Raw genomic sequence first — 8551 nt, 5'->3', positions numbered from 1 at the left:
TATCTATACAAATATATAACAAAAACCAAAGGCAAAAAAAATGAAACAGTGATTTTAGAGATAAAGAAAAACAAAAGACTCATAGCAATCATTAATTGTCGTAAAACTTTAACAAATTCATTTGGTAAAGTCGATAACCATCAATACATACTTAATATGTCACTCGTCGATACTCAATTAGGGAATCCATCGACCTGTCAAAGTTAAATCACGTGATCTTTGGTTGGCACACAAAACTGTTCTTAACCTAAACTCAATGTAATTATTGATTTTTCTTATTTGTTTTTTGTCGTGATTTTGAGGTAGTATAGTATTTAAAGACATTCATTAGATTAATTATTTTAACTTTACGTTTTTGGTGATTTTGAGTGCTGACAACATGCCTGTGACTTGTATATTAGTGAACTGTGGAAGTCCAACTGATCGGGATAATGTTAATTTTAATTTGTTTTTTGTCCTGATTTTGAGCTAATATAGTATTTAAAGACATTCATTAGATTAATTATTTTATAAACTTTACGTTCTTGGTGATTTTGAGTGCTGACAACATGCCTGTGACTTGTATAGTAGTGAACTGTAGAAGTCCAACTGATCAGAATAATGTTAATTTTAATTTGTTTTTTGTCGTGATTTTGAGCTTAATATAGTATTTAAAGACATTCATTAGATTGATTATTTTATAAACTTTTCGTTTGTAGTGATTTTAAGTGCTGAGAACATGCCTGTAATCTGTATAGTAGTGAACTGTGGAAGTCGAGCTGATCGGATAATGTTAATTTTTTTCGTGTTCCCTCTATAGGGCTTTTCATTCACAGTCATTTGTTTTGAGCTTCTGTCATATAATCCGTGTATAGTAATATTATACACGGATTATACAACATCTGACAGAAGCTCGAAACAAATGACAATCGATGAAAAGCCGTATTAGAAACTCATTTATGTTTCCTCACCTAACTAAATTGTCAAATAACAGGACGCACTCATGCTAGGAATTATGGTTTTTATTAATATTATTACAATTATTTATATGTGACACTAACGTAACTAGTGACATTCATTTTTAGGCCAATGTGACAAACTTTATTAATAGTACTAAATTTTAACATTTATCCCCTATTTTGTTAAAACAATATTATTTTGTTTTTCATTCTATTCAAAATAAATGCAGTTTTGACAGGGAATTTGTTTTGTTATTTATTTATTCCATATAGACCTGGATCCCGCGTACCAAAAAAAAGTTGATTAATAGCAAGCTGAAAATTTATTAATAGCTTAATGGTGTCTAGTCCGACAAACTTTGATGTACGGGAACACTGGAAGTTTTAACTGTGGAATAGGTTAAAAATTTGGAACGTCAAACTACGAAAATGTTTATGTAATTTGTCAGATAAAACTTCCAATTGATTTGCTACCAATTCATTAAACTCTCATGCAAAAACCAGACTGGTGAAAAAATCACCAACTGGGCATTTTAATGAGTAGAACACGAAGACCATGTCAAACTACAGGAATCATGTTGGTTAGTAATAGCAGTCTGATTTTTGCATGAGAATTTAATGAAAGGATAACAGATCAATTGGATGTTCTGTCCGACAAAATATATGGGATGTTTTTGTAATCTGATGTTCCAAATCTGAGTTTCCAAACTGTTTCACAATTAAAACTACCCCTGTTCCAGTGTCACAATACATCAAAGTTTGTCCAACTGGACACCGTTAAGCTATTAACAAATGTTCAGCTTGCTATTAATCAATTTTTTTGGTACACGGGATCCAGACCTAATAGGTTTGTTCATAGTACGACACAAACGATTAGCAACTGCTGCCAACCATCAGATGCATGAGCAGTTAACAGTTAGCGTTGTGCAGTTAATAGTTAGCATTCATAGACTACGAATGCACATGTGTCTGATGGTTGGCAAGAGTTGCTGATCGTTCTACGAACAAACCTATCAGTAAGCACAATTTGTGATATCCATGGGTAGTTACTAACAGAAAGAGGCAGGATTCGATTTTTAAAACATTTATTTTAGAGTCAAAACATAGTCATACCTTAAACGATAAATGAATATTATTATTACAAGTTGATACTAATTACAAAAATAAATACACATTTAAAAGACCAATACATAATTACTCATGATGAAGAAGTACATTATAATTAAAAATGAATAACCATTTTCATATCGCTGCAACACAATGCCAAAGCCATCTTATATTTCAATTCGTTTAGTGAGCGCAACAAGCACTCTGACCGAACAGTTTCAAAACTCATTAGTTTTTCATCAGAGAATGCATATGTTGCTATCTCCAAACCATGTAGCTGTAACATATGTACATACATTGGGTTCTTCGTCTGTCTTGCCCTGAGCATACTAAGCTAAAAATAGGATTGCTGCAATATGGCTGCAGACTTCACTATTACCGGCCATACGCATACAATGTGAATTTGCTATGTCATCAGAACTGGCTATCACCCCACCCAAGCATTTAGTCGTTTAGCATTGGATTTTTGGAAATGCTTCACCTAAAAAAAATATTTTATTTTTTTGGAAATTCTTCAACTACAAAAATTTATTTTTATTAGAGTATTTGCGTTCTTTACAATGATTGAGAATATTTTATTTAAAATCAGACATTCATATAATATAATTTTAGAACAATCATGACAGTAATTCAAATATATGGCAGTAATAAATCATTTTCAGAGAATTATGGAGTTCGCAGTTTACAGATTAGGACGATGATATGTGTGGTTTCATACAGATATATAAACGTAAATAAATCTAATATTTAAAACCAATTTATCCAAAAGACACTAATACTGTTATCCATATATTTCTTAATGGTGAATAAATAAAATAAAGGCATACCTTTCCCACAATAATATGGAAATCAGGAAATCATTAACAATTTTTACTCCATTCAAAACAAATCCAGCTGTAAAATATTTATGTGCCTGAAGGCTTTTGTATGCTTTCATCTGCTGCTTAGAGTAGCAACTGTGACATATCAGACTCCACCAGATATGTATAAATATCTATAATAGTAACTTGATGGACTGCACTTTACTGTAAAATCTAATTCTGACTGAATTGCGTATGGATCTAAATCCCCAATTATTTTCAGCTTCAATAAATATCTAGAACAATAAAAGAAATAATGTTATTGCTTGCAAAATTCATCATTATTGATAAATATCGGGGCAAAATGAACAGTAAAAAAAATTGTTTCGCCCACCTTTCTCGCAACATCTGGAGTTTCCAATAATAATTTCCTTAAATAATCAGTTTGCATTGTGGTAAAGTTTATAAAGTTCACAAAAACAGGAAACGAAATCCAAATGAATCCAAAATACGACGATAAACAATGAAAAATCATTGAAAAATAGATGCAAACATAACCTCTTTGTTAGTTTGTGTGCCAACCAGAGGTCACGTGGTTTGGATTGCCTAATCAGCTGTTATAACCCTACAATACCGAACAATAACAAATAATGCTATTGCTAACATTCTTGCAGCCTAGAAGTAATAAACTACTCCAAAATAGCAGGTAAGTAAGACAAAATTACGGTCACCGAATTGCTTTAAATATCCATTCAACAAACGACAAATTACAATATATTTGTTTGTTTTATTCTAGGTTCCAACTGTTGATGTCTATGCACCAATGCGATTACAATTATTAAAAAACAATGCGACGGAAAAACTATATATTATTATAAATTATCGCAAAACAATCCAACATTTGCCAACATCTCAGTATACATAGAGAGTATTTCAACTTAATTGGAATTTTTAATTTTGATTAAAAATATTCCAATAAACAATCGCTTTACTAAAAGATCCTATTTCAATTTTAATTTTAGGTAATATTCAGAAGAAATTATCGCTTACAATGGGTTCCGGACTAGACATAGCATCAAATGAAGTGACTCTTGACAGCAATATGATGTATTTATTGTAATGAAGTTATTTGTGAACAATAAAATCTTTCAGTATCCTTTAGAGTCTACTAACTATTTTAAATAACCAAAAGTGAGTACAACAGACCTATAAATGAATTGTAGATATATGACCAAGTGAATGAACATTAAAAAAACTGCATAAAACAACATAGTCTAATCTCTAAGTACAAAATCAAAACGTAACAAGCAATGGAACGAAGAAATCCGCAGGGAGAGAACTAGCAGCACAGAATGAACTGCAGAGAACGGTTAAGTGAAGGAATACAGAGAAAACTGTGGAAATCGTTAGATAGGAAAGTAATACCCGAGAATACTCACCATACCTACACCATAGAGGTGAAAATTATAACGCAAAAAATATTTTGGATTTAACTGTTTTGTGTTAAGGAATAAATTTACGTTTGGTGCTATGCAATGTGTTTTTACAAATTAAGTGCAATATTTACCAATATCCAGCATTATAATTTTTAACTAAAAAATTATTTAATAAAACAGTTAATATTTTATTTTTTTACCATTACGTATGAATTAGCTTAGTTATTAAAATCATATCCTTGTCTATTTGTTTATTATCTGCTAACTCAAGCACAGTAAATATTACGAAAAAGCTGGAACTGGATTGACGAAGGGTCTAAGTGAAACGTAGCGTCAAAATTAGATTGGCCCGAGAAAAATTGTAGCCCTATCTGCCAGTATAAAGAAAGTGACAAGAGTTTTCCGAGTTATTAAACACGTACATCTGTCAACACTGAAAACTAGAGGTTTTTGTATTTGTCAGCGAGAGACAGCTTGCTATTGAGGTCATTTATAAATCTAGGAACACATTTATCTGGAGAGTGTGAGTTCGTTTGGTTTGTTTTCAGAAAAATCTTACCTTCAGTAATAATAAAAACTAGTTAGGAAGTAGGGGAAAATTAAGTTTTATGAAATAGGAAAGATGACACTGAACTACTGTTTTTGAAGTTTATTGTCATTTTTATAATTGCCTGATAAGTGATTAATCTGAATTGAAAACTAAGTATTTCCAACGAAAGAAATTTTAATTATATCTAGGAGAATTATTAAGAAACAAATATTAAAAAAAAAACGACAAACGACTTTATGTACTACTAGTCTTTTAACATATATCAAAGGATGTGTTTATTTGAGTAAATGAGTACCTAACTCTGAAAATGGTAAAGTTGCTAAACTGGGTAAAAAGAGAAAGATACAAAGATAATGGATATCAGATGAAACTTGGAATCTTATCAAGGAAAGAAAACAGCGAAAAAAAGATATGAAGCAATAAATAAAGTAGTTAAAAGGAATGCAAGAAGAGACAAACGAAGGTGGGCCGAAGAACATGGCAAATCAAGCAGAAACAGCTGCACAACACAACAGAACTGGAGCGCTATACCAAAGTACTAGACGACTAACAAAACATAGGCCCAACTGTACGAATATTGTAAGATCCAAGACAGGCGAATTACTTACTACAACAGGTGACCAAGTAGAGAGATGGAAAGAGCATTTTCAGGAGACGTCCAGGGATAACGCAGATGAAATTTTCGAAAACCACAGAACATAGACCTGCATATATCTTGCGAGGTCCCTTCCAAAACGGAGATAATAACATCTATTAAAACTCTGAGAATTAAAATGTGCCCGGGAATCGATAACATTACTGCCGAAATACTTAAAACTTATCAGCATCTAACTGCTGAAATTTTGCTCCCCATAATCCAAAAGGTGTGGGAAACAAACAGCATACCAGTGGACTGAAGAAAGGTAACATTATTAAGCTTCCAAAAAAGGAGAGGAATAACCTTTCTTACCACCACAAATAAAATTTTCACTACCATCTTATGGATTTACTCATTAACCTAATATTATTGTTTTGATTCTTGTGTTTTAATGTACATATATATCTAACAACGTTTAACTGTTTATTTAATTGAAAAGTCCTTTACAAAAGGTATAAAATTTATTAAAATCCCTTTAAGGGCTACATCACAGAACGTTTAGGATATTTAAAATATCATCATCGGTGTTTAGAACTGGCTGATCACAAGCTGGGTCACAAAAAAATACCAGGGTATAAAATTTATAAAAATTTGTTATATTAACATAGTTGCTTAAAATTCCAAACGATGGATAAAATTTAGAAAAATTAGGCCCTTAGGCACTGCATGACTTCACCATCACATGGATTGCTAAACAGGTGGATTTGTCTCTACATGAAGAATGTTAGATGGCAACAAAACTAAAACTGTTAGATGGTTAATTTTATCCCGATAAGGATCAACTAAGAGATACTGAAACCAGGAGAGAAGATACATATAACATAAGATAATTTAGACATTTTTTTATATTATAAAAAGGCACTCTGAGATTCTTTCTTAATTTTTATGTATGGTTTGCGTTAATTAAATAATTGATCAAGGAAATAATAATTAATATAAAAGTAATAGAAAGCAGATCATAACAATATATATTATCTGTTCAGCTTGTTACTTGATTCAGTTATTAACCGATTACAACCAGTTTTTTAATGTTAAAGTAATGTGTTAATATATTAAAAATTACTACTCACCTGCATAATATAGCAAAGGTAGTCAAAACAGAAGAAGGATTTCAAGAGAGAGAAACCTGCAACAATGATTCGAATTAGCACCAGATACCTAACCATTCCAAATAGCAGTAGACAAAATGAAGATATTGAAGTTATCTTAACATTCTAGGAGCACACGACACTTAAAGAAGACCATGGCCAATAATACTAGGGGAGATAGGTTTTTCCCATCCAGAGTTATTAAGATATAACGAACTTAAAGACCACAGTCTGGTGATTTAAATGCTTTCAAGCTCTGTGTTCACATCCACGTCTTCTAGGTAGTAACTTGCTGTAAATAACTATTCGGAATTTTTACAAAGGTAGGTAGGTAGGTACCAAAAGAAGCTTAATACTGCACTCAATGCCACTGAACCTCGAAAAGTCATACGAACAAGGTCTATTTTGCTGATAATGTCAATTTTGGAACCCCAAAAAATACGCAAAAAAGTTTGCCACTTCTACTCCTGGATTTTCCCCTAAAGGCCCCCCTCGGAAAACATCGATTTACCAAGAATCTGTACGCCGTAGAAAAAATGTTTCAAACAGGAAATGTAGCTGAGATAATTTTTAACAAAAATGTATATTAACATTTTGTGTGTAGAATGAATCGTTCTCTAACAAAAAAACGCTTGAAGGGACCGGCGATTTTAAATGTCATTTACGCGAGCGATATAAATTTTAAAAAAATGAGTATACTCGACGGTAACAATTCGATATCTTTTGATCAGAGTGTGCGAAGATCAAAATGAGTTTTAAAGAAGAAGAGTGAATCTTTCGTATACAGTTTTTGCATTTTGCCGCATATGAAGTCAGTTTAGATAAAGCTGTTAAATAAATAAACGTTTCGCAATTTTTGTCATTTTTTACGATCCTCATGAGATCAATAAAATGTATCAGTTCCATTGACCGGTTGCTGTGAAATTTTCATTTTTAGAACCTAATTTTCAAAACCTGTAACATGAAATTTTGATATTTAGTTTTGGCAACAAATATGAGGCATTTGAAATGTGGCTAAAACCGTTGAATTTAAAGTATCTCATTACAAACGATCTAATCTATTTAAAACTGCTTCTCTTCGATTGCGCAAGCATGTTTTTAGAGACTATACAACTTCACCTATAAATTCCACTCAGTGCCGTCTTCGTGACAGTATTTCCCCTGACGTGAGATCATTTAAAATATGAAAGTTTAATTTCAGCGTTTTTAGGCATATTTCAATATTTCTTAGGCTTATTTTGTTGCAAAAACTCAAAATCAAAATTTCATGTTATAGAATATTTTGAAGATTATTAAAAATTCCACAGCGATCGTTCAATGGAAGTGATACATTTGATCGACCTTATGAAAATCGTAAAATATTATCCAACAGCTTTATAGAAACTGACTTCATTTGCGGCAAAATGCAAAAAATTTATACGACAGCTCAACTCTCGACATTTAAAACGAATTTTGATTTTTGTCGATGGGGTACTCTGATCAGAAGATATCGAATTTTAAAGTCGAGTTGATACAAATTTTATTTAAATAGTTGATTGCGCCCGCGAAACTGTCATTCAAAACCGCCGGTCGCTTCAAGCGTTTTTTCAGAGTAAACGGTTCATTCTACACAAAAAGTGCAAATAAACATGTTTATTCAAAATTATCTGAGCTACCTACATGTCTTGTTTGAGATAGTTTTTTCTAAGGCATACAGATTTTTGGTAAATCGATGTTTTCGGTTTTTTTTAAGAGGGGATTTTATTGGGAAGCCTGGGGTAGGACTGATAAATTTTTTTGTATCTTTTATGGGGTTCCAAAATTAACATTTTCGGCAAAATTCAGCTTGCTCGTCTCGCTTTTAGACTAGGGATGGGAAAAACCTACTGTAAAGTGAGGCTACTTTGTGACACATATGGTTACTTTGTGACAGTGGCCTCTAAAGTTAAATTTATTAATTTGGCCGAGCCATTAGAAATGCTGGAATTATCAATATGTTTTATTTAAATAGTAGAC

General features: G+C 31.9%; 1 long non-coding RNA gene across 1 annotated transcript; it reads right to left on the bottom strand.

Moving 5' to 3' along the window:
• Window positions 1-2006: 2006 nt before the first annotated feature.
• LOC114329563 (uncharacterized) lies at window positions 2007-3450 on the bottom strand. The gene is made up of 3 exons (XR_007701152.1): window positions 3240-3450; window positions 2873-3141; window positions 2007-2526 (listed from the first exon to the last, which is right to left on the bottom strand). It is a non-coding gene; the product is annotated as an uncharacterized LOC114329563 (long non-coding RNA).
• Between the last annotated feature and the right edge of the window lie 5101 nt (window positions 3451-8551).

Source organism: Diabrotica virgifera, chromosome 10 (assembly GCF_917563875.1).
Source record: "Diabrotica virgifera virgifera chromosome 10, PGI_DIABVI_V3a".
Lineage (NCBI taxonomy): Eukaryota > Metazoa > Arthropoda > Insecta > Coleoptera > Chrysomelidae > Diabrotica > Diabrotica virgifera.
The sequence above is the reverse complement of the archived record's forward strand: the minus strand, read 5'-3'. Positions and strand labels throughout refer to the sequence as shown.